The sequence below is a fragment of the Dermacentor variabilis genome, unplaced genomic scaffold, assembly GCF_050947875.1.
Source record: "Dermacentor variabilis isolate Ectoservices unplaced genomic scaffold, ASM5094787v1 scaffold_12, whole genome shotgun sequence".
NCBI lineage: Eukaryota > Metazoa > Arthropoda > Arachnida > Ixodida > Ixodidae > Dermacentor > Dermacentor variabilis.
Window position 1 is genome coordinate 51326728 of NW_027460280.1, and position 27482 is coordinate 51354209.

At 48.2% G+C, this 27482-nt stretch overlaps 1 non-coding gene across 1 annotated transcript; it reads left to right on the top strand.

Annotated features, from left to right (window-relative positions):
* The first annotated feature begins 19243 nt into the window (after window positions 1-19243).
* TRNAF-GAA (transfer RNA phenylalanine (anticodon GAA)) lies at window positions 19244-19316 on the top strand. The gene has a single exon. It is a non-coding gene; the product is annotated as a tRNA-Phe (tRNA).
* Window positions 19317-27482: the final 8166 nt, after the last annotated feature.

The following is a 27482-nucleotide window of genomic DNA, read 5'->3' on the forward strand; positions in this document are numbered from 1 at the left end:
ACGGACATGCCAATATCTTTAGCGACTCCAGGGCAGCCATCCGCGCCTTCAGCGTTGGCGCCGTGTGTAAGGAAGCCTGTCGCATCCTCGAAGGAAAAAGCATCGCCACCCACACTCTCACGTGGTTCCCCGCTCACATGGGATCCATCATGGGAAGCCCAACAAACCTCAACGAGCTGGCCCACTCCAAGGCGCGAGGTCTCGCTTTCCGCGACCATGGAGAACTCCAACGCCGGCCCGCAGTGGTGGAGAACAGAGATCAACCGACCACATACAACGAAATTGCGCAGCACTTTTATCTCGGCAGGAGAGACTTTCCCCTTCCAAACAAGAAGTTAAATAGAGCGCAGGCATTGACCCTCAGATTATTGCAAACAGGTTCATATCCCAACCCGGCTTTATTCCACAAAATTTATCCCGACACCTATGCCACTAGTTCTTGCAGGCACTGCAATGACATCGCTAGCCTAGACCACATGCTCTGGCGTTGCCCCTCGTTACGAGGCACGGAACAAATCAATGAGGACAAGTGGCTCTCCGCTATCAAGAGCCCCGATGCCGGGGCGCAACTATGGGCTGTCCAGAGGGCCCACGATGCGGCGGTCGGGCAAGGCCTGACTGTCCCAACGTGGGAGCGGCCCGCAGCGCGCTGAGTAGCGTACCTCAGGACCTTATTAAAGTTTTGCATCCATCCATCCATCCATCCCGAGCCCATAGGGGTATGTGCCATTGAGCTTGGACTCTTTTTGCACTGTCACCAGGATCAGCCCACATGATGATTTTTTCTGTTGACGGATGACGAAAAAACTATGTAAGGTTAGTCATATACAGCTCTCGCTGTAAGAGGCATCAAAATGTTGGCTGCCGAATAGATTGATTTGTCAGCGCCTTAGGAACTTGTGTGAGGAGTGGTGGGGTGGGCGGGGAGGGGGGGATGCCGCTTAATCTCGGGGGGGGGGGGGTCCCGGCCCCCACTGGGTACTTGCCTGGTTGGTGACGTTGCTCCTACTGATATGTGATCTGCATAGCGAACTGTGTCGAATCTCGGGGAAAAAACTACGCGCTGAGTGAGACGTTGGAAGAGATCCTTAACGTGCCTTGATCCTTCAGGCGCGTCTTTCTCTTTTGTGCTAACGGTTAACCTAAAATCACATCAACCTTTGCTATTTTTTTCATTTTACACAAGCGGCATACTGAGCCCCCTGTTCAACCCTGTTCTATTGTTGTTTCGAGGCTATACTGTACCCGCGTCGGGAAACGGCTGCTGTTAGAGTGGGTGGCGCAAACGCTATTGAATAATGTGAGATGCTATAAAATCGTGCAATATAGTATGGCTGACGCTTCGCCAACGATGCGGCGACTCGGTGCACGTGAGGTTCGTTTTTTTGTCCTCGAGTCAAGGTCAGCAAGGTGAAATACTGGAGACGCAGAATGAGCTCCCTGGCGAAGGAGACTGCCGGATTGGCAGGAAGTGTGAAAGCTTTCGCGTCTTCTTTTTTTTTTACAGCTTTTTTTCCTTCCCGGAAAGAACGAGAGATTGGCTGTCAGTGTCACAATTTATGGTGCGTGCAAACCTTTAGTAATGGACACGAAACTGCGCGACGCCTGCTCTTCCTTGTTCCTCGTTCTTCAAGCCATGCTTCCAGGGCACGGGAGAACAAAAAAACGCAAGATTCATTATCTGATGTTAGTCTATCTACGCCTGATGCGTATAAAGATCCACCATCTCTTTCTTTCCCGTTCCCTTCGCTTTCGGTCTATGGTGGACGCCCGCTTTCAGCATACCTGGAATGTGCAACTTTAATTCTTTTATTTTCCACTTCAAGGGATACTTGAGCTGCTGGGAAGATCTTCCTGAAGCTTCGCAAGAGACAGAGAGAGAAAGAAAGAGTCAATATACCATTGTTTACACTAGTACCCGGAACAACGCGCGAGTGACCATTGCTGCAGCTGGTCTGTTTGATGGGGCCCTCTTGGCATTTATGGCAATCCGTAGCTGCCGAGGATGAAGACGTGGATGGCAAGACCTATGGGCTCCGGTGACAGGTTCACAGATCTGGAAACTACGGAGCAAGACCTCGCTTTAACACGTTTAAAGAAGTTTTAAGCACCGCGACTCCCTTTTCGGTGCGTTTTAATCTTCAAGAGAAGCGCAACAGCGTGCCATCAGAGCGGAGCGCGAAAGACTACATTGTAATGCATACATGTGAAAAAACAAAGAAAAAAAGAAGTTTAAGATTTTTATTAAAGAAACTTTCTTTACATGGAAGAAACAGATTATTTCATTTCAGAAAAATTAATTTTTCTGTTTACAGTCAAATACAGAATTTTTTCATGATTTTAACAGAATTGGCTCCCATAGGTTAAAGTGAAAGTTTGTGGTCAGTACTGTTAGCGAACTGAGAGACCATCCTCAATTAACATTTATGTGCAGCTTCACTTGGGGGCGGGTCGCATCGCCTATGTTCTGCGAGGGGAGTAAAAGTTACGCCCTTAACGAAAAAGAAGAAAAAATACCATCTAACAATTTTTTCTGTAAACTTACAGGAAACAATAAACACATTGTTTTCGCGAAATAACAGGAAAACAAGCTAACAAAGACCGAACAGAACATAATATATACGTCGCAAAAATAGACGTACTTCTTTTCACACACACACACACACACACACACACACACACACACACACACACACACACACACACACACACACACACACACATATATATATATATATATATATATATATATATATATATTAAGAATGTACGCGCAGCAGCGTGAGCTGCGGATGCAGCAGTGACCAAGGTCGAAGCCCTGGTTCAGGCCGAAGCCTGGAAACGGAAAAAGCAGCCGAATCCCTTTCGGTCGCTCGGCAGCGAGCGTACGGGATTTCGCAGAGCCCTCCTTCGGTCGCAACGTTTTTCGCCGCGGAATCGCGTTATTATACGCGCTGAATCCGAGCCTGTTTCATCGTGTTCTCTTTCTCCCCTTCTCTCCTTAACCTTCCCGCGACGAGTCTGGGAGTCCTGCTCGCGCGCACGTTCGCCACCATGAATCTCCCTGTTTGTCGTGTTTGCTCCGCGGCGGCTTCGAGCGGTGGAAAAACGGGAACGCGAAAAACCGTTACTCTTATTTTGAGGATGACGTCAATTTCCGTCGCCGTTTATTGGCCGCGGGGGTGCGAACCCTGAGCGCTGATAATAAGACGCGCTAGTTGTGCGCTCGCTCTCCGGAAATTGATATCTGCCGGCAGCGGTCCACGCGGGTCTTCGGTTGTTCCAGCGGGCTTTCCGTTTCCAGTCGCGCACGCATGCAGCCGGCGGCCCTTTCCGCTGCTGCTGGCCCTTTTTCCGAGCTCGCACGCCCAATGTTCCGTCGCCATTGAGCAGCATTCGCCTCGGCAATCGACGCGTGCGACTGGCTCTGTCCTGCTTCGTACTGTGCGTTGCCAGAGAGCAGGGTCAGCGGCCCTGGGAAATACGCCCCCAGCTGCCTTATGTAGCAATGGCCTTTTGTGGAAAGGAGATAACGGCACTCGGCCTACTACTGGCTTCTCTTGTTCGAGCTTCCTTACAACAGGTACTGGATAATTATTGCGTTGCGCAGATTCGCCTACTAAAGAGCAATGCTTTCCTCTCGGCCTACACTGGCTGTTTGCCACTGTAACTGCAGGCGCACTGCTGCCAACGACTCGGCGCACCTGTGATGTCAAGCAGACACCCAAGCACGCGAAAGACGAGTGATTATAGCTGTGTGCGCTTTCCGTTCGGTTTTCACAAGGAAATCTATTGGAGCGGCAATAAAGGTACTGTTGTTTTCTTTTGCGGTGATAACGCTTATTAGATAGATTTATTCGCCAGCTTGATTACTGTTCGTATATTCGTATTCAAAGCGTGTTTATAAAACATTACTAAACTTCGTAGGCATTTTTAATTCAAATCGACACCCACCGCCGATCGATTGCGACGGACTACCTTGTCCCAGTGGTAAACGAAGCGCATAGCAAATCATAACGGACATATTCGCAATGTCAGGTATGGCGGCTTTGAGTTAAGCTTGATGTTCCAATTTTGACATTTGTTGACACGAAGTCTGGCCAAAACATACGTTCTTTGCTCATGCTTGCGGATGCTCACAGTTGACGGAGTTCGCGGAAGGAGCTCCACATGGTACCGAGGGAAGTCATCGCCCATAAATAATTATATTTGGCGAACTGTAGTCGCCCAGTAAGCACTGAAGTGTTGCGTAAGTTATAGTTGCTTTGTGCTACCTTGCTTTCAAGGTTATGATCCATGCCCTCGTGAGCATTTAGGTTATTAATTAAATATTGAAGCCTGCGATGACCCGCTCAACGTGGTCACGGTTCTAGTATCGTACATCTTCCTATAGTCGAACTGAATTCGAATTTGAATTCTGAGGTTTTACGCGCCAAAACGACAATTTTATCATGAAGCACGCCGTAGTGGGCGACTCCAGATTAATTCTGACCACCAGGGAAATTTGTCCCGTGCACCCAATGCACAGGATACGGGCGTTCTTGCATTTCGCCCCCGCCCCCATCCCCCTATCGCAATGTGGCCGCCGCGGTCGCATCTTTCTAGTCGATCCTGCTACTGCGCACCAAGGCATTGTAAAAGCGGCGCATCTTTGCACTTTAGCACTGACCGACCTTCTCTAGCTAGCGAACAGCGCTTGGGAAAGAGACAAGTTGCTGCTGGTAACTGCGTCCCGTCTTGATGCAAGGCACAGATACGCGAGCAAGGACGTGGCGGCTGGTCGGTGGGAGGCTGCCAGCTGAGCACCGTCGACTCCACGGCAGGACGGCGCCTGGCTTCTCGCGAAAGTCTTTAAGGAAGCCTATTACCGGGCCGGCCGTCTCGGGAGACAGCGGGCTCTTGATTAGCTGCTGCTCGCGCTCTGACGCCGCTCTGGCGTCGGATCGGGCGTCGTCCATCGCGGCTCGCGCGGTGCCTCTCACGACCCGATGAACAATGGGCCTGCTGCAGTTCCCCGGGGAGCTTCATTTTCCACTGAAGAGGAGCGCTGCCAGGGTCGACCGAACGTCTTTGATTCCCGGTCGCGCTCCCGCACGTATGCGGGTGCCAGTGGAGTGAAACAGGGCTGTCGCCCTGGAGGCCGCAGATCGCCAGCGGCGAACGATGCGCGCAGCAGGCGCTCATTTTCTGGGTTAATATGCCTCACGTACGTCGCGACGTCACGTGGGCGACATGCGAGTAGCGCTTGCTTTTCGTTTCCCCCTGCGTCAGACAAGCTGGTATGATACTATATGTCTCGTTCTACGATGATAAAGGCATTAGGTCCCCCTTGAGAAAACAGCGTTGGATTTACTGCGCAGCCTCTTCCGCACGCCGCCATCATCTCGTTCCAAATCAGCAGGAGTGTCACTCACGCCTAAGGTCCACCGATCCGTTCGTCTTGCAAAGACGTACGCTTTCCCTGCAGTTACTTAGACGTTGACACTTCCTACAACAAGGTCGCAAGTGATAAAAGAGCGAGAACCTTGCGTGAAAAATGAAACAAGCAAATGGCGAGGAATGCAAAGAGGACAAAGGCAAAATTGATCAAATTGAATATTCAAAGCAGATGCTCTTGTGCACATCACACACGTGCATCTGAGGTAATAAGAGGTGCCAGTTGCCTTTAAAAGTCCGGTTTACTTGAGTGCGCTCATGAGCTTTTCTGTGATATGTAAAGTTGACTATACGTTCACAGTGTCCGCAGAAGCGGCGTAGACAGGATTTCTTTTTAGAAAGGGATCAGGTGCGTCTTGTTCTTAGTGGGTGTAAGTATTTCAGAGAAAGGACAAAGGGGATGAGAAGCTGGGCTTTATACTTAAGTTCGACTGATTTCTCTGTACCCGCCGTAGTTGCTTAGTGGCTATGGTATTGGGCTGCTAAGCACGAGGTCGAGGGATCGACTCCTGGCCACGGCGGCTGCATTTTGATGAGGGCGAAATGCAAAATTACCCGTGTACCCATAAACTTAGGTGCACGTTAATGAACCCCAGGTGGTCGAAATTATTCTGGAGTCCCCCACTACGGTGTGCTTCATAAAACGTAGATCCCCCCAAATTTTAAAGGTTTTTGTCAGATTTTCTCCCTTTGTCCGCGCGCGCGCTATCGTGAGGGTTAGGCAGGAGCGTTTGGCACAGACCTGGCCTGACCCCTTCTTTATCCGGGCCTTGGGGCCATATTTACAAAATCACTTCAGGATGAAATTTTGCATTCTTGCATTAAAATCGACAGTGTAACCGCTGCTACAAAACGAAAAAAAAAGTATCTCATGAGAGAGAGAGAGAAGAAAAGGCAGGAAGGCTGGGAGGTTAACCAGATGCGAATTTCCGGTTTGCTACCCTGCACCTGGGTAGGAGGACTTCTCCTCTCCCTCATAGCAAGCTGGCTAGACCTCTGGCGTCCACTTTACGTGTGCTTCAGGCTAAGTCCTATCCAAACCAGGCCCATTTCCATACGATCACTCTTTTAGCTCTACTTGCCCCGACTGTGGGGCTGTTAGCAATCTCGCACACATGCTCTGGCGATGTCCTTCGTTACAAGGTCCAAATCGCATCACGGAACAAGAATGGAGCTCTGCCACCCAGAGCTCAAAACTTTCACGGAAAACTTGGGCTGTCCAGAGAGCCCTCGGTGCGGTGGTTAGGCTCGGCCTTCCAGCCCCCCACGTGGGAGCGGCCCGCAGCTCTGCCCTAGGGCAAAGCTTCTCAGGACCTTGTAAATAAAGTTTTTTGTCTGTCTGTCTGTACTCTGCACTAAGGTGGGTGAAATAGTAATCTTTAAGTGGACAGAGAGAGAGAAAGAAATTAACAGACAGGGCGTTTCAATTAGAGGCGTTCACACAGCAGGTGGATATCAAGAAGCGCAGTAGCGCTTGCAAGGCATTCTGATGCAATGTTAAGTCGATGTTGCATAATTCTTTCTTCTGATGGAGGCCGGTCGTCCAACTGGTCGAGCACGACGAAAAACGATTATCTCTGCACACTGTACTGCGGGAGCTGGTGCAGAAAGTCACGGATTATTTCTTCGCCGCCATAGTGGCCACAGACTGTGGTGTCGGTTACCCCTATGCGGAACGAGTAGGCATTTTCAAACGCGACGCCCAACCATAGTCTACACAAAAGGGCCGCCTCTCTTCAGGAAAGTCTTGGTAGAAGTCGAAGGCTTGAGGTAGGATTCAGGGTGTAAAACCGGCATGCATGAAATGTGCTTCATTCCACTCAAATGTGGTCACAAGGGGCTGTGCTCTCACCCATGCTATTTAATTTAGCAATGTCCAAGGTTGCAAGAAATCTGGAGAAAATTGAGGGCATACATTATGTGGTATATGCCGACGACATAACCATATGGAGTGCCAAGGGTAATGTAGGACAGACAGGGAATATATATACAGGAAAGTTTATATGTTGTAGAGAACACACTGAAAGACATGGGGTTGAAATGCTCGGCAACCAAATCAGAACTCTTGGTCATCAAACGTCGCAGAAAAGGTCGCAAACCAAGAGGTTACATTCCGGAAGATGAGCCAAGAGTGTGCTTATACACTCATGAAGGATGCGCAGTCAGGTTAGTTGAAACAATCAAGGTTCTTGGGTATAACATAGACGGAAACAATGCTAACTATAGAACAATACAACATATCTCGAATAAAACAGATGAAGTCATTAGGTTACTAAGGAGAATTACCAATAGGCACAGAGGCCTAGGAGAAGACAGCGCTTTGAGGCTAATACACGCCTTTGATCTCTGTCACTTCACTTATGTGGCTGGGTTATTCAAATGGAAGCAGGCAGAACTTAACAAACTTCCTGTGATGCTCAGGAAGCTCGTTAAAGTAGCCCTAGGGATACCAGTAACGCTGCAACTGACAAACTCATGAGTCTAGGGGTGCGCAACACAATGGAAGAAATCGCGGAGGCCCAACAGCTAGCTCAACACGAAAGATTGACAAAATCACGAGCTGGCAGGAACATATTACAGGCAATAGGTGCAGAACTGAATACATCAAGGAGCCCAATAGAGGCTGAAGTAGAATTAAGGACTGACGTTAGGAACAAGATCAAAACCAACCCTCTCCCCAGAAACATGCATCCAGAATATAATGTCGAAAGGAGAAAGGCAAGAGCTAAAGCACTCTTGCAGGAAATAGAACAGCAGAACCAATTGGCAGCTATAGTTGATGCAGCCTGGGTGAAAGGTAAAGAAGTATATACGGCCATTGTCTCAAATTATCAAGGGAAGGTGCAAGATGCTATCACTATTTTTACCAAGGACCCCGTGGTGGCGGAACAAGTGGCAACTGCTCTAGCCATCAGGTGTAATAAGTGGGCCTGCGTTTACAGTGATTCGAAATCCGCTATAAAGTGTTTTAATAAAGGCTACGTAGCTGGTGTTGCAGCTAAACTTTTTGAAAACATTGGGATTATGAGAACTGAAATCCGATGGTTTCCTGCGCATATGGGGAAAGTGTACGAGACTCGGATAAACCTCAATGAGGTTGCTCATGACTTGGCACGAGGACTTGCTAACCGTGACAGTCACAACCGAGCCGTTCACCATCAAGCCAGGGAATCTAGAGATCATTTAATAACATACAATGACATTACCAAACACTACTATTTAGGACGCAGGCAATTCCCATCGCCACATTCAAAACTGAACAGGGCTCAAGCAGTCTCACTGCGCTTATTGCAAACAGGTACATATCCCACACCGTACACCATCAATAAAATATATCCAGAGAGGGAGATTAAGATGTACTGCAACGATTGTAATGGCATCATTGGAATCAGACATATGCTGGCGGGGTGTCCCGCGACTCTCCCCAACCTCGTTGAAGAATGGACACAGTGGGAGAAAAGGATTCAAAGCCCATTGTTTCAAGACCAACTAAGGGCTGTCCAGAGGGCCCATGATGTCGCTGAAAGGCTTGGCCTGACAGTGCCAGCGTGGGAGCGGCCGCCTTAGCTTAAGAAGCCGAGCCTTTGGACCTCATTACAATAAATGTTTTCACACACACACTCAAATATGATGTCTTAGCGTGCAATTATGCGGAGCATCATTGCAGCGTTAGTCCTAGACAGCGGGATTTATGGGTGGCGGTCTTCTACGTGGGATAAATGAGCAGCTTGACCGGCTTGTTCATTGCCGATAATACCACACTGACCTGGTAGCCACTGAAACGCGACGTCGTGTCCTTCCTCAGTCAGGCGGTGTATGTCCTTTGTGATTTCGAACGCCAACTGTTCATTAAGACCCCGCCGTAAAGCTGGCAGTAAACACTGCAGTGCCGCCTTCAAGTCGCAGGAAGCTTGTCAGCATTAACCAACGCAAGTAAAAGAAGCCTATGTACTCTACAAAGTGTTCCGGCACATGGCGTTCCGGATTTGTCTAGGTCTTCCTCCAAGTGCATCAACAGCAGCAGCTATCGCAATCGCTGGAGACCACCTCACCAATATACGCACATCACCGCTGAAACGCTGAGAGCACACATAAGTCACCTTGCTGGCAGCTTGTTTGCCTTATGAGAGCCCACATTATATCGATCCCACTTCAGACTAGCCGTAGTTGGTAAACAGCGCCTGAGCAAATATATATCATACCATACCATATATCAAAACAGTGTCGAAGCAGCAAATGTTCTGTGTGGGCATGAAAACTGCGCGTTGGTCCATTCGAAATGCCAAAGTGGTCACAGAAGAGGCGTACCTGAGAAAACACAGCGACAGAATTATTTTGAAAGCAACGTACTCTGCTCCTTGCTGACAGCAACAAATGCCGTTGTTGCTTGACGAAGCCGTCGCCGACCAATCATCGACGATTATGGCAACTTTGGTGCTGTGCGTTGTGTGCGATTCAAATCGTAGAGTGCCTGTTTATGGCACAGCTACTTGCCTGCTGAGATTTTACAGCAGCTCGTAAAAAATTCAACCACTTCTACGCAAGGCGCAAAATATTCACCGGGCGATATATGTCTTATACTGACCTGTTTTGATTTAGACGAGTCTGCTTGCACGATGATGATGGCGGTAGTAGTAGCATGCATTCTTTTCCCTTTGCAGCGGGCAGGCGTAATGTTTACGTCCTATAGCTTATATACACTTGCAGAGCCCCTAGTCGACTTATCGGCATTTTGCTTTCTTTTTCAGTACTCAATTCACCCGTTCACACAGTCACGCTAGCGGAGTGGGATTTGCACCGTCTCTAGAATTGTCGCTTATGCACTCTCGATCCATTCTGAAGTTTCAGCTACCACAGGGCCTTTCCCGATGCGATAAAACATTGTTTTAGTGGCTACCAGGTCACTGTGGTATTATCGGCAATGAACAAGCCGATCAAGCTGCTCATTTATCCCTTTCCCGTGCTCTTCGCATTCCTATCCCTTGAAGTTACGTCCGATTATCTGAAGTCCCAAGGCTAGCACTACTTTCGAGATATCGGTCTAAAAATACGAAAAAACTGAATTGACGTCCCAAACTGGTAGAGGGACGCTTTTGGGAAACTTGACTGGAACGCCAAATTATTTCGTAGCACAAATTAAGGACTTTTATCTCGGAAGTAATCAGTATTCAGACCTTGACTAAGGGCTACGTACCAGGGATAAAAAATTTCGAGTACAAACCATTCATTGTTCACTGTGGCCGATACTGCCTCTTACATTTAGCCTTAACGATGATCGGAGTAGACAACGACTGGAAAAAGGGGTGCTGAGTTTTAATGTGTTAGCATTAGGAGTTTCAAAGTGGGAAAAAAATGAATGGGTCCGAAGTGTGGGAAGCCGGTCGCGTGGTAGGGGTAGAGAGGCGATGGGAGAACTTGGAGGAGCGTTTATGTGTGTATGTGTGTATGTAAGTAAAATGCCGCTTGAACGAACAGCGAAAACACGGGGAAGTTGGAAGACAAGTCCACTTGTCGAAACGTTGGCTCCGGCTTTCACCTTGTTCTCGTTTTGCTAATCACTTAAATGAACGTCATTTAAACGAACTATTCAGTTGTACGAACTATCTTAAATCCCCCACAGAAGCGCCATTGAACCCAATGCAAACGCCATTCGGTTCAACGAAATTCAGTGCAGTGCGCATTTCAGTTCTACGGAGATATTTCGCGACATCATCCTATTTATCCCAAGTCATATTGATCACTTCAAGTAAAATCCGCACTTTTGTAGCATATTTTCACGTTTAGAACCACTATAGATATATTCATAATCGGGCGACGAATAATGAGCCTATTTTAGCATTGAACTGGATCGGCTAAGCTTCCTTGGACTGACTGCCTAGGTTAGCTCGTGGCCAGCCGAAGCATAGCCATAGCCACAGCTACAACTTTAGACCTACAACCGCAAAAAAAAAAAAGGGGGGGGGGCATTCGCGTTAGAGATGGGTAAGACGGCTCACTTCAGTGAGCGGCTCGAAGTGACTCAGCTGCACTGAAATGAACTGGTTCATTTGAACGGCTCACCGGCTCACTTAAATCTGTAACCTGCGGTATACTTAGTCTAGTTACTTGGATTTGAAAAGAAAAATGATATATGCGTTAGTAGAATAAGCGTGTTATAGGCATTTTGAGTATGCTTGGTGACTATTTAATAATTTCGTATTCTAAAAGCGCGAATCTTTAATATTAACGAACCTTTCTTTTCTAATATTGGTGATAAAATGCTTCTTATACTGTAACTGATAGGTCACTGAGTAGGCGGCGTTCACTCTAGCGCGCAAGCGAACGTTCGGAAAGCGAGATGCTTCCGCGATCTCGCCCCTGTGACCAGTGAGCTAATAAGCTGAGCGGAGCTGCACTCTAGCGGCGTGGAGCTGGGTGCGAGCGACGGCAGAGGAGAGAAACAGAACGGCAGCCGAGTCCGAGCCAAGCTTATTGGAAGTCGAACGAACGTGGCCGAACGTTTGGAACGTGGAGAAATACTGCGAACTGCCGTTGTCGCACCCAGAAGAGCCGGCTCAGACGGAACAGGCTGGCACGGCTTCTTCTCTAAAAGAACGGCCGTTCACTTATACTGAACCATGGTTCACGCGTTCTTTAATTAAAAAAAAAATCGGCTCAAGAGATCCGGCTCGCTCCTGAGCGACCTATCTCTAATTCACGTGCTTATTGATTGTGGGCGCCAAACGAGAGCGCCTGTCTCTAGCCCAAAAGCTGGATGTTTTGCGTGTATACGCTGGACTCCGGTCAGCGTCAAGTCGACGTTGCGATGGCATTCGGGATTCCGGCGTCGTCATTGCCTACGATTAAGAGCCAGTGCTAAGCAATCGCGGCCGCAACAGAACGTGCGCACCTCGGCCCCGCGCGCAAAAGCCTGTGCACTATAGATATTTCAGATAAGTCGACGACGCTGTTGCCACATGGCTAAAGGATTTACGATCCGAGAACATTCCGGTTCCAGGGCCCATGATTCTAGAGAAGGCTGTGGAATTCGCTGCGCTTTTCGATGTCAACGGTTTTGACGCAAGCAGTGGATGGTTGCATCGCTTTCGCGCGCGCTGCGTAATGGCATGGAAACAGGTCTGCGGTGAAGCGAGCAGCGCAGACACCGCTGCTGCAAGCACGTGGCGAGAAGCTTAAAGGGAAGCTGAAAGGTTTTCCAGAAAAAATGAGTGAACATCTGTACATAATGGTTTTCAACCCTCCGAATTCGAATATCGTATCGAAATTGAGCGAAAGAAAGCACAAATATATTTTATTTCGACGAAAAGTGCAGCAGTGGACACGCCCAGCTCGCGCGTCTCGTTTCCGCCTGTGATTGGTCGGTGCGCCTCGTGACGTCAACTCTGCCGCTGCCGACCGCTGCCGCTACACATGAAGCGCGGTGCCAGGTAGTTTGGTGCTGTTTTTCTGAGACGGTAATGGAAAATTTAGAGAGACTGCGTTTTTCTGAGGAGTTCGGCGTTACTCCCTACATGTACGAGCCGATTGCGAAGAGCCGGCCTCTCGAAGAAGCAAACGATGCTGGTGCGAGCAGTGCTTTCGACGCGAACGAAAGCAAAGTCTTGGGATCTCCTCGTGTTGGAAATGCTCTTTGGGGAGTATGTTTTTTGCAAAGCGATCTAGTGATCTCGCCGATCTTTCGCCGTTTCCGGTCAAACAACTGTAGTGTTGTTTTCCTGTATGCCTCCTCGTGGAACGTAAGCGGGGATGCGATCGTCGGCATTTGTGCGCTGTCCAAAGCTGTCGGCAACCTACAAAGACGGTTTAAACGCGTGAAAAGCTTCCCGGTTCATGCAGTACGTGTAGTGACCTTCATCTGTTGACTACCACTCACGTTGACTACCACTCACGTTAATTACCACTCACGTTGACTACCACGCACGTTGACTACCACTCTACATACACGCAGACGCACCAACAAAGGAATGCAGGGTCGATCGAAGCAGATTACGATGGCACGCACGCAGAAACAAGCGCGGTCAGGCACGGTCGCGGGCGCTGCGAAGGAACGAAGCAGAGTTGACGTCACAACACCGCGGTTTCCGGTCTCCGCTCCGCTCGCTCACTCAAAGGGGGGCGGAGCTACAGCGCAATTTCAACCGACGATTACGTCGCTCCTATTTGAAAAAAAAAACCCAAATTTTACCTACATGGTTTATAAGGTTCCCGCATCCGTATATGAGCGTCTTATTGAATTCGACAGACTCGTCATATTTCACGGATTCGATCAAGTTTTCTTGCCTGTCTGCCAGAACGACGACCACAGGCATCCTTCTCCAACAAGGTCAGCAAGCATCGTGCCTCCCTACCATCGGGGTTCACACCATCAGCACGTTCAACCTCAGATTTGTGGTGTTTAAAACAACCTCAAGTGCGTCTTACGGTTCCAGGGATAAGAAAGAAGAACGACCTGCCTACCTTGGCCTTGAAGCAAGCAGCTCTGGATTGTTTGCACACTTTCTACTTTGACCGAGTCCACATATATACGGATGGCTCTTCCACCCAGACCAGCTCCACCGGGGCAGTGGTTATACCATCACGATCACTAAGCATCCGATACAAGATTTCTCACTTGACAACATCGATCTGTTCGGAGCTTGTTGCCCTCCGAGGTGCCGTTGAATATGTTAACAACCAACCGGCTAATCGGTGGGCAATATTCTGTGATTCAAAGGCGGCCTTAAAATGTCTTCTGTCATCTCTTCGTCGCGGGTCCTGTGAACAACTCGTATCAGAGATACGAGTAATGCACCATCACATGATTGCGAAAGGGCACGACGTCGTGTTTCAGTGGCTGCCTGGCCATTGCGGTATCTCCGGCAACGACCTCGCTGACGAAGCTGCTAAGAAAGCACACGATGGAGCAACCCTTGTTTCTATACCTTTATCGCGTACTGACGCAGCCCAACACTTAGGCAAGCTAGCGCACCGTATGACATTGGAGAAGCGGCACACACCTGATTTCACTCAACATCGATTGCATTCCCTCGATCCATCTATGCAACTGCGGCTGTTACCAGGGCTTCCGCGTAATGAGGAAACAATGCTGTGCCGCTTACGCTTGGGTGTCGCATTCACGAATGCATATACGTTTTTAATTGGAATGGCTGATAGCGCCGAGTGCAATGCCTGCGGTGTCGAAGAAACTATAGACCATCTACTGTGCTACTGCCCATCATTTGAAAATGCAAGACAAGATCTCTGCACAGCTCTCAACCAGTTAGATAGAAAACCGTTCACCTTGAACAAGATCTTGGGACCATGGCCTCGCGTATCGCAGCTACAAAAGGCCACAAAAGCGCTGCTGCGATATTTGAAAGATATAGGATTGAGTCAGCGTCTGTGATCCGGACTGAGTGACTGAATGATATCCCCGGTGGACTTTCTCTTCTTTCTTTAATCTTTCCGTCCCCGTTTCCCTTTCCCCAGTGTAGGGTAGCCAACCGGGCTCAGTCCTGGTTAACCTCCCTACCTTTCATTTATCATTTGCTCTCTCTCTCTCTCTCTCTCTCAGCTTCCCTTTAAGTGCGCGACGCCATCAGCGACTGCAACCCGGACGAAGTATACAGTGGAGACGAAACCGGTGTATTTTACCAAGTGCTCCCATGTGCTCGCGACGAAAAAACTATGTGCTACGAAGACGGCACGTGCAAAGGTGGAAAGCGCTCCAAGGTCAGGATCAAAGGATTGTTTTGTTGCAACGCACCGTACGAATAAGATGAAACCTTTAATCATCGGTCGCTACATCCGTCCAAGGCGCTTTAAAGGGCTCAATTCATGACCGCTGCAGTCCTAAGTGCACAAGTGCAGAAAGGATGTTCCACATAGGCCGCCAAGGCCGGGAGTGGTGGCACTGGCAAACACTTCCAGGTTTAGTTCTAGTAGACAAAAATACCCGAGAAAGTGCATGGGAAAACAGCGCCGCGGTAGCTCATTTGGTAAGAGCACCACGCGCTTAATGCGAAGACGTGGGTTCGTATCCCATTTGCGGCCAGTTATTTATTCTTCCACTTTCATTTCGATTTATTTATCATTTCTTTAATTCTATTAAGAACTACAGGTGATTTCCCCCATGGTGTCCTTGATGTCATTGTTTGTTGGTTTGTTATGATATGACTAATAAAAACCGGGCCCCTCGGTTCCCCCTTAATTTCGCTTACCACATAGCGAGAGTCTCGAATCCGGCAGCTTTGATGCCTTTGTGTGCGTTTATTGACCAGTTGCCTTCACCCAAAAAGTTCACCTGGACGTGACGCCTGCGGCAGAAAGAATGTTCCATATCCGCCGCCAAGGTGGCACTGGCTAACACTGCCAGGGTTACTTCTAGTAGATAAACATATACACCCCAGCAAGTGGGTGGCGAAAACAGCGCCGTGACGACTCAATTGGTAAGAGAATCGCGCGCGTAATGCCTAGACGTGGGTTCGTATCCCACCTGTGGCCAGTTTTAAATGCTTAGCCAACGAGAAACCCGTCCGTCCGCCAAGTAAGAGGATCACGTTATAGATTGCGCCCGCAGCAGCGAGTGAATTGACCTTCGTGCTGCCTTTCGCCTCAACGCGAACTAAGCGGCGAGAACACAGCATCACACGAAGCTATCAGCACTCGGCGCACTCTGCCTGCATCGCTTTCAACATAGGGGCCGCGCGGCCGTGCCATATGCAGCCGCCGCTGGAATACAGTTGATCACGGTTAATAATAATAATAATAATAATAATAATAATAATAATAATAATAATAATAATAATAATAATAATAATAATAATAATAATAATAATAATGCGCTAAGGAGCGATAACGGCTCATAATGATCGGAACATTATCAGCGCACCTGGCGCCGCCGTCCGCAGCAGTTCGTGTCGCCGCAGCGCTGTCGTTTACACTAGTGGGATCAGGTTTCACAACATTGATAATGAATCCTGGCTGCTTGAAGGTGAGCAAGTGGCACAATGCTTACACATATAGAGAGAACTCCCAGAGGAGCTTCTGCGTGAATTCTTTTCATCCACTTTCATTTCGATTTATTTACCATTTCTTTAATTCAGTTATTAACTACAAGTAATTTCCCCTATCCTGTCCTCGATGTCACTGTTTGCTGGCTTCTGATGATATGCCTAATAAAAAAATCCGCCTCCATTCCACCCTTTGAAAGTGCATGTACAGCGAAGCTGGTGCGGACGTTAGACAAGTACCACCACCACAAGCGACGTGTATACGTCGCGCACGCACGCACATGTGCGGAAGTGCAGCATACATCCTCATCCTCCTAAGCCGTCTATCAATCGCAAGTGCCTTATTGAACCAAATCAACGCTTAAATGTTAATTGCGTCAGAAAATGCGTAAAGTACGACTTACACGCAACCTGCAGACATGATAGCATCGGATTGTAATTCGAATACACGAGAAAACATAATTCTCTTACTCGGAAACTCAAACACAAACCCCCTTTTCAGCTTACGTTTTTTTTTTTTGTTTCTTTTTATGGGGAGGGGGGGTTAGAACGCCAAGAACAATCCCGACCAACCAGAGGCTAACAGTTTCGCTGTGAAATCGGACGCCTTTGATTTCGTTTCTTCCCGTTCACCATATAGCGAGGGTCTCGAATCCGGCATGTTTGATGCGTTCAGGTAGCACGTGTGGCTTTGCTGACCACTTACCTTCACCCAAAAAGTTCACCTTGACGTGACGCCTGCGGCAGAAAGGATGTTCCACATCCGCCGCCAAGGCCGTGAGTGGTGGCACTGGCTTAGCACCCTCAAGGTGGTAACTGACAGTGGTCGCGCCACCAAGTTGGTCGCAAATGGTTGCTTTTTCTCGAAAAGCGACTATTCCGGGCCAGTCGCTCGCTGCTCGATTTTTCAGTCGTGCGGCTGTGGTCGCAAAACTGCTAAACCAATCAGCGGCGTGCCGAAAGTTATGTTAGCGCGTGTTTTAATCCGCGTCCTCCTGCGTTGCACCAAATAACAAGGTCCACGCTACCATGCCAGACTACAGTAATGTAATTGGTGTCTTGCCTCGTGACGCTGGGGCGCAGCAGTTCCAGCAGCGTGTCGAATGTACGCGGTAGCATTCGCAGGGAACTAAGCAGCAGCGAAAGAATGCTCAAAATTTATGAACCGATTCGCTCGCAACGCGAACCAGAAATTACGACTTACTCTCGATGATGCTCCCCGTCACGCTCGCGGAGATCGGGCAGGAGGCGGCTTGCGTGGCCGGCCACTTATCGCGAACCGAAGCACGGCCGCACGCACTGGCGTCGCTTTTTCATCGGAAGCTTCCGCGCTGCCACATCTGACCCCACGGCAGAGCGCATCAGCGCCGTGTCGACGTCTTCGTCTTCGCTCGAATCAAAATCCATGGCTGTTGTCGGAACGCTAAACCAGCGAAGTGCGTGCGAACTGCGTAGGTCTGCCTAGAGTTCTCGCTGAGGACGATAATCTCCGGGATTGCGACTTGCAGGTTGCACTCGCCCGGGCTTGCCGGTGTGAGCATCGGTCGCCTTCCGTCGCTTTTTTGATCGCCAGTCGCAAATGGTCGCCGGTGTGAGCCAAAAGTCGCCGGTGTGATTGAGCCTAAATACCCCACAAAGTGGATCGGAAAACAGCGCCGCGGTAGCTTAGTCGGTAATAGCATCGCACGCGTAATCGCGAAGACGTAGGTTCGTATCCTATATGTAGGGAATTGTATGTTCATCGACTTTCATTTTCATTTATGATTTCTGTAATTCAGTTAGAAGCTACAAGTAATTTCCCCCACGCTGTCCTTGGTGTCATAACTGGTTGACTTCTTATGGCATGAGTAATAAAAATGGGACCCCTCAGTTTCCTTCCTTTTCGTTCACACACACACACACACACACACACACACACACACACACACACACACACACACACACACACACACACACATATATATATATATATATATATATATATATATATATATATATATATATATATATATATATATATATATATATATATCACTGGATTGAGGCTCCATTCTGTTATGCCCCATTTGGTTATACAGACAGCCCACTATAAGAACATATTTCACATAGTTTACTCTCAGCGTTTGCCTGCCTTTCACGCAAGAAGCCGGTTCGGGAGACTCCATCGCGGCGACCGCGCGCAGTGGCGTTCACGTACTGTACGTATTCGGTAAAGAGATAGCGTCTGTAAACGATTCTGTGCTTTCAGCTTGCCCAAGATTATTATATCGACAGTGAAAAACTTCCCTCGTTTTGCGAGTACGTACAGAAATGTCCAGGTGGGCTGCCGCGTGGTGTTTTTATTGAGCGCCGTTTTTAAAGTGCCTCGAGCGGCCAGTCGCGCGGCAATCTTGCGTGTGTTCGCGGGCTTCCTTCACGTGCGGAAAAACACTTTTATGTAGCACCTACTGAGCAACAGAAAGCTGTATCGAGAGTTTTTCATGTTGCTCTATAATTTTCTCATTTACAATTCTAATCTAACTATAATAACTAAGAAGTTGATTAATTAATTAAGACTAATTATCTAAATAGGCGGAATGCAAAAAAAATAATCCGAGTATTTCGAAATGACGGCAAACAACATTACCTTGGTTCGGTCCAACTACGTGGCATTTGCGCATTGTTAACGTTTGGCTCGTTAAGTGGGGCACCCTGTGTACGGAAATCCTTCCGAGCGCGGCTGCCGCAGCGACGAGTTATACGGTCTCCGCAGACCTGTCGCGTGCGCAGCCGTCGCTCAGCGAGCTTATCATTCCGTTCTTGAGTGATGCGCAGCTGCCGAAATAGCTCAGTTGGGAGAGCGTTAGACTGAAGATCTAAAGGTCCCTGGTTCGATCCCGGGTTTCGGCAAAAGTATTTCTTCTTTTTTTTATTCGGTATGGGAAATGAAAACAATAAACTGAAGGATCAAGTACTAGTACGGGGTTTAGCGTTCCAAAAGAGATCACGTGAAATGAGAGAGAGACGGTAAACGGGAAGGAGGACGGGGAGGCGGGGTGTCTGGAATAAATGTGAAATGGGCCTTTTTCTAATTCCGCTATGCGCATGCGTGTACCCTCGCCCCAGCTGTAGGTAAAGAATGCTATTCGCATCAATGAAAGGTGCAAAATGCGCACTGCGTATTACGATCGTTATTTTTTCCATTAACGTGTGCGACAACGGTGTCTTCAGATGCCGCTCCGCCTTACGCTGATATATACGTCGAGAATTCAACCACTGCCGTGAGGGCTTTGTCGCCACCGGCTGTCAATTATTACCCCTTGCAACAGTCTTCTCCGCACGGCCTCTCCATCACAACAGTGGGAAGAGCGTCTCGCGCCAAGTGGGCGTACTGAGTTTCAAACAGAGCTTGCGCGGGCACACATTGCGCATGCGTGTAACTCGTGTTGAATGCACGCAGCTGGCTCGCAAACTTGTGACAAGCGTGGTAAGACCACCACGTGCAAGGGATGCCCGCGGTCCTGTTCGATGTGTTCTGTGCTCTGACAGTCACGCCTTTGCAAAGATTGCGCGGCGTGTGAGCCGGCGCATTTGATTCGCACTTCTCGCAGGTCCTAATTTTTATTTCATACCTTCCGAACAGCGGACAGCTGTGACATCACAAAGCGTGTTACCCAAATTTACGCCTGCCTGATTGATTTGTTATGCGCGTTTGTACTGAATCGAACTGTACTGAATCGCGGTTGTACTTTCACTCATTGATCCCAATGTTGAAAACTGAAAAGAACTATGCTTCTTGGTTACAAATTATTGTTAGTAAATATGTGTACAATATTATCGCGAGGCACACACACACACACACACACACACACACACACCGACGGTCCTGTATCCATCATGCACCGATATTTAACATCATTCTACGTGAATAAGACCAAATGCATGCTATTTTTATTCGCTCACATCCAATTCGTTACTAAAAAGTTACAAACTTTTTAATTGTTCTAGAGGTCAAGATAGTGGTCATCGTACACATCGCATGTTTATTTTTCGCAGCCAAGAGAGAAAGCCTGCGAAATATGAAGCAGCTTGTAGCAGCACCATCAAACAGTCTCTGTGTGGAAACAAGCTGTTCATCTCAGGCTCGCCGCTGAGTGCGGCGCGTTTCCTTGACGCCAGTACGCAGTAATAGACTGTTGACGCGTTGTGGAAAGAACACGCTTGCTGTTATCCTCACCGCTCGGCCCAGTAACAGATGAACAACTTTCTTTCATACAGAGACTGTTTGAAGGCGCTGCTATAGCATTGTTTAATTTATCTGTTGCGAGATATTCACCATCAAATTCGACGCTCAGTCAGCTAATTTTGCATTCAAGGGCGTGGATCTCTAAATGACGTCAAGCCGTGAAGGAACCGCATTCGACAAAAAAAATCACATTGTTTAGTTTTCCTGGAGGGCGTCTGTTGCGAGATATTCACCATCAAATTTGACACTCAGTCAGCTAATTTTGCATTCAGGGGCGTGGATCTCTAATTAACGTCAAGCCACGAGGGAACCGTATTTGAAGAAAACTTCACATTGTTTAATTGCATCTGTTGCGAGATATTCACCATCAAATTTGACGCTCAGTCAGCTAATTTTGCATTCAGGGGCGTGGATCTCCAATTAACGTCAAGCCGCGAGGGAATCGTATTTGAAGAAAACTTCACATTGTTTAGTTCTCCTGGAGTGCATCTGTTGCAGGATATTCACCATCAAATTTGACGCTCAGTCAGCTAATTTTGCATTCAGGAGCGTGGATCTCTAAATAACGTCAAGCCGTGAAGGAATAGTATTTTAAGAAAACTTCACATAGCCCAATTCTTTTGGAGTGCTTCTGTTCAGAGATATTCATCATCAGATTTGACACTCAGTCAGCTAATTTTGCATTCAGGGGCGTGGACCTCTAAACAGCGCCAGACCGTGAGGGAACGCGAGGGACAGGAAACAAGTCAGTCGTTGCTTGTTTTCGCCAGCCGCCAGCAAGAGTGCAGCTATTATCAGCTTCATCCAGTTTTCAAACGATATGCCACATACTGCAATGAGGGCTTGACGGCATGTCGAGATCCTTGCCCCTGAATGCGAAATTAGCTGAATGAGTGTCAGATATGATGATGAGAATCTCGTAAGACATGCGCTCCAGCAGAATCAAACAAAGTGAAGTTGTCCTCGAATATGCTTGTCTTAAGCTTTCCAATATAACTATATATTACAATTGCCATGACAAGAACATTAATTAGGAAGTTTTCGTTAATTATGTACTTGGTGGCTCTAATTTGTCTCGAAATTCGTGTCCACCAAAGCGAACAACCGCTTATGCAAGCAAAGTTTGTGTAGCTAGCATAGCGTTCTTTATTAAAATTACTGATAGTTCAACTTTGAAGACCCTGTATATAGAATGCAATTGGGTGCTCCGTGCGTGCTTTTGATTGCATACGTATGAGCTATTCCCGTACTAGATAGCACTGGCACTGGCCGCTTCCACGGCTCGTCTGGGCAATTCCCGTTGTTTGAGGACGTCCTTCCATGTTGGCAGTGGTAACCCGATCTGTCTGGCTCATCGCTCTCTTCTCGCGCGGTGGTGTTTTCTCAACGGCAAAACGAGCACTCAGCGCAATAACTTGGCACGGCGACAGGCGTCTCTGCGTCGCTCCATCTTCCACCGCTCATTTTGCTTCCGCCTGCCTGGCCTTACCAAGGAAGTACGGTCAGAGTGCTTTGCCCTGGGCGCCATGCAGCGCATGCAGTGTTTAACCAAGGCCGAGCACTCCCTTCATCGGCGGTAAACGTGCTGCGACACAACTGCTCGCGCTGTTAGCGTAAAGCGAGAACGCTTATACTTTCTGCGAGTACGGCCGAGGCTTCGATCGCACTGAACGTAAAAGTCTCTGTAATTTGGCATATGCTGAAAGCGCGTGTTAGTTGCTTTTGCAGCGTTGACGCGCTCTCAAGTGAACAGTGAGATGTTAGGACGAACCATGGACGACATAACTGAGAAAGGCAGTGGCGTTTTTCTGCGGAAATGTAATCGTTTATCCGCATGCACGGGGTTAAAACACAGAAAGCAGCTCCTCAAATATCAAGCAAACATTGGCGAGGGCGAGGATGCCAAGTGTCGCGCCACTCCTCTCCATCCCTTCGCATTAGCGTCATAAAGTTGTGTTAGGCCTTCACTGCCACGGGGCGTGATTTTCCTTCCGTGGCGCAAAGCACGAGTTGGGGGAAGGGATGATTTCAAAAAGCTGTGCTAGGTTTCTGAAAATGCGAGGGAAACTTGCATGCGGCTAATTAAAAATTAGATTCTGGGGATTCACGTGCCAAAAGCACGATCTGATTATCAGCCACGCCGTAGTGGTGGACTCGGGAATAATTCTGACCTTCTGGGGTTCCTTAACGTGCACTCAATGCGCGGCATGCAGACGAGGGCTTTTGCAACCCGCCGCCGTCGGAATGCGGCCGCCGCGGCCGGGAATCGCACCCGCGACCTCGTGCTCAGCAGCGCAACGCCATAACGTGAGGTACCGCGACGGGTAAATTGCTGCCAAATCATTCTACGTTAGCACATTCCTTGCCGATCGGATGGACTTGTGCTGAGTACATAAAGTGGCAAAGTGCTAATGTTATCTCGAAAGTCAATGAAAAGTGTTGTCATGTAGGCGCGACTTGTGCGTTACAGCGCGTGAGGATACGTCTATAGGTACCTTTAGAATTTTACCATAAATTTACACCCTTACGCTTGACGAAACAACCAGCCAAAGTGCCTTCCACTCAACAAACCACACGCATGACGCAGTTGGTGTTACCTATCACTCAAGGCAGAAGCTTCGAAGCATCGCTGCCCGCCAGCATTGCTGGTCATGTGCACGCACGCACGAACACTGAAAGCGTGAACATTACTAAATGCAATCGAACATATAGTGGGAGACCCGCCGACTTATAGTTTGGTTTTCAAGCGAAGCTTTCTTTGCCTCACTCGTTTCGGCGTCGGTGCTAGTGTTGCCGTATGAAAAAATAACTCAAGCTGCGCGAAAATAAAAAAAAATGCTTGTCGGCCTGCGGATTCGAACCACCCACCTCCGGGTTACGAGACTACCGCGCTAACACGTTCAGCCAGTGTCGCTTTTTTTTCTCTTCATTACCTTCCTTACAACACCACGTAAACGCGTACAAAGCAGGTCACTTGCTGCAGAACAATAATATTACATCGTCTGGAGAGACTGTGCTGTTCTAAAAGGCCTTCAAAAAGGATATCACAGACACCAACCTGTCAAGCTCCTGAAACCATTCTGGCGGTTCAATCATATGCTTGAAGGCATCACGCGTGTACCTAAGGCTTTTATTTAGGTGTTGCCTCGCAGACCTTTCATCTACGTGGGCATTCCTGACACCCATTCGTGTTTTACACATGCTGCTCATACACAAAAGTATTATCAAGCCAAGCGGCACTCCCCCGGTGCCTGCGCATGGTAAGAACCGAATACCGAAAGGGCTTATCGGCAGTTCTTTCTTCAGAGTTTGCTTAAGAACATGTCACAAGAAAACGGGGTCATGGCAATCCCTCAAGAAGATGTGCTCAATAGTTTCAGGTTCCTTACATATGATGCAGTTAACAGACAACGGAACAAAGAAGCCCTTGCTTTGTAGCCATGGCTTCACAAGAATGCCAGAATGCAACTGGAAAAAGAAGGTTTTCGCTGAAGATCTAACCGGCATTTTTTTTTTTGACGCGTTTCGGCGCATTGCGTTCAGGTCCTAAGTTATACATCGTGAGGTATACAGGAAGCGGCAAGAAATATAAACCAGATCACAAAAGAGTTTCTTACGCGTCACATAAGACAAGAATTCATTCGAAAAATGTGCTTTCAGTAAAGAAAATGACATAACAACTTCCCTCAGAAAACCAATTGGTGTTGGAGTTTGTTCATTTGTTGATGAGACAACCCACTCTGGCAAGGAAGAACTTAATCTCACCTAAGTAACAGTACGCAGAAATATGTCAATTTGGTCCCTTAAGAAAAAGAACCTACTAACAATCTGTTTCAAAAACAAATGTGGTAGCCCTTGTCCCCTATTCTCCACCGAATGAAACAAGTTCCACCGGCTAGTTCTTTCCCAAGTGAATCCCCATATATATACATCTCAAACGCTCCATCATGCGCGCCTTTTAAAGCGGGGTTTTATATGCATGAAGTAGACGCCGCGCAAGGCACGAGCCAGTCACACTCGCTCGGGAAATCGTAGCCGACGTCCCGACCTCGCCGTGAGAGAATGCGAAGCCGAGACGTTTCGACAACGAAGAGCCGCAGATCCCGAGCTTCGCTTGCACCCCTCTTCACAGTGGAAGGGCGGCCAAATTTTTTTAGTGTGTCTGCCGCGATTGCTTCGATGGGCATTGCGCCTTTTTCCTCATTCGGCAGCGCATTCCCATTATTGAAAGCATTGGCTCCAATAAGCAGTTCTACATAATAATATTGTGTGTTTGACCCAGCATGGTCGGCGCTAAGGAAAGGTAACTGCTGGTTTGCTGCAGGTGTCCGAAAGAAATAAGAACATGCCAAAATTGACGTTACAAAATAGCAGTAAGATAGAGTGCGATATTTTGTAGCTGTGACACAGTCAGTCGTATGTCTGAAAACATGAAGCGAAGAGCATGGTTTTGAAGGGCCTAGATATGAGTACTTACAGCGAAGACGTTGTACGATCTAGAAATGTCAGAAACGGGCTTAATTTTAGGTTGTGTTAATGTGATATAGCTTATTTTTAACCTACGGCTGGAGGGACTTGTGTGATTTTGTTTCGGGCAGTCTGGTGAGCTGTTAGGCAGAAGTAAGGGTGAGGTTTATGTGGTAATCGCATGTCACGTCGGTCTGCAAATGACGACCGAGGTGCGCGGACGCTGGTGGCAGTTCTATGATATCATTGTTTTTATGTGTAACAGGTTGCTTCTTGCTTGCTTACCGTGATTCAGATGACAATACCTTTCAAATTACCGACTGCAGTTAGGATGTCATATGCATTTATCATCAAGCCCCGCAGTAAAATTAACATCGCGGCTTCTTCTTTACCCGCAGTGGTGGCTCAGTGACCATGGAGTACTGCTGGTGAGCACGAGGTCATGAGTTTCTATTCCCGGCCGCGGGGGCCGCATTCAGATGGGCGTGGAATGCAGGCACTCAGGTACCGTGCTTATGGTGCAAGTAAAAGAGCCCCAAGGGATCAGACTTATTTCGGTGACCCCAACTAGCGTCTCACATAGCTATAGTTAAGTACTTACGGACGTTATGCCCCACAGCTAATCCTTTTCATAGTCTTCTATCCGCTTTCGTCGAAGGCCTTTCTCTTTCCCTTTTCCTATAACGTACAAGCGAATATACGCCGTAAACACCTCTGCATGTCAAGGAAGGCTCTCTCTCTCACTGGATGTTGTTGAAGTGTGCGTGGAGGCATTACGTGACCCATATGGAAGCTGAAAACAATCGATTTTGGAGCCTTTCCAAATGCGCAATAACTTTTCTCGAAGATCGCGGCGGGCTCTCGGCTTTCACGTTGTTTACTCTTCCAGGACAGATTTCCGCCGTAAGGGTGCCCAAGCGCTCGAAGGAAGCCGTGCAATCACACATATAGTCAATAAAATGTTGCGTGTAAATACTTCTGCGGCTCTGTGCGCCCAGCCGTTTGAGCGAGAACGCAAACGCGTATGCGCGATACGCTCAGCAATTGGGAGAACGAAGAAAATGAGAGTCACGCTGCGCTCCACTGTTCCACGTCACCACGGCTCAACATCGTCAGGAAACGTGGCCGTCAAAACCACCTGCTTCATTTCGGAGCCGCCACTTTGTCGAAGTAGTGCCTTGCGCTCAAAACGACGAGTGGTGCAGTAGGCTCGATGTTCTGTGATGTCTGCACCAACACGAAGTTCGTGTAACAAAATGCGCCCATTCATAAAGACTGCCTCGACACTTCGAGACCGCTAAGCCTATAGTTTCTCGATTAATCGCCTGGAAATCTGAATTCAAACGCACAAATTCAAGAGGAACCGAAAGGCCTAATAAACCCAAGGTTAGTATGGTACGCCTTGTTGCGTATCACTTTTTCTTTAATTTGAAGAGATGGGAAAATATACCATAATGGATAAAGCAACACACTCAGTCATATATATATATATATATATATATATATATATATATATATATATATATATATATATATATATATATATATACGTGGAAACTTTATTTAAGGGGGGAGGGGGGGGAGAGACAGAAGAAAGGCGGAAGATAGGCAGGTTAACCAGAGGGGAAGACCCGGTTTGCTACCTTACGCTAGGGAGAGAGACGGGAGGGGGAGGCACAGTGACAGGAAAGTAGAGATAGCGTAAGGGGGTGAAGGGGTCTTGAAGAAAAAGGGCGGGGCCCTCCGTCGAGGGCCCCACTGGCCTCGGCTGCCCGCCGGACTTGATGGAGGAGTGCCTTCTGTACTACCGCATCCGAGCGGGCCAGCTGTGCCTCCCACTGCTCCGTACTAGAAGTTCGACATGTGCTTAAATTAACATTAGGATTTACGGATATCTGCACGCACCCCGACGATATGTGGTGAGGTAAAGCATGGGCCTTTCTTTACACCATGTGCACATACACCGAAACTGTGTCAGGTGAATTGCATGTAACTTTATTAAATGTAGATATACGTGCCCGTCAGTGTTTTTCCTAAATATGTTGTTCCTCCGTACTAGCGTCGGGGAGCAGCGTATTTTTGACGCGTGAAACGCTGGTGATCCAGTATTTCCCTGGGTAATATATGTATGGGCAACGATTGAGGGACGGTTTGCGCCGCTCGGTTGCTACGTTCACGAGTTAACGCGTCCGCCCTCCCGTTGCCCTCTTATCCAGCGTGTCCCAGGCACCAGACTATTTTGTGGTGGTGGATGAGTTTTGGACTTCGCGGTCTGAGGGAAGTACCAGGTGGCCTGCCCGTCACGTAGAGACGGCAGGCTTCCTGAGAGGCCGTTAGTATTATGGATGGTGCACCTTTGTGTT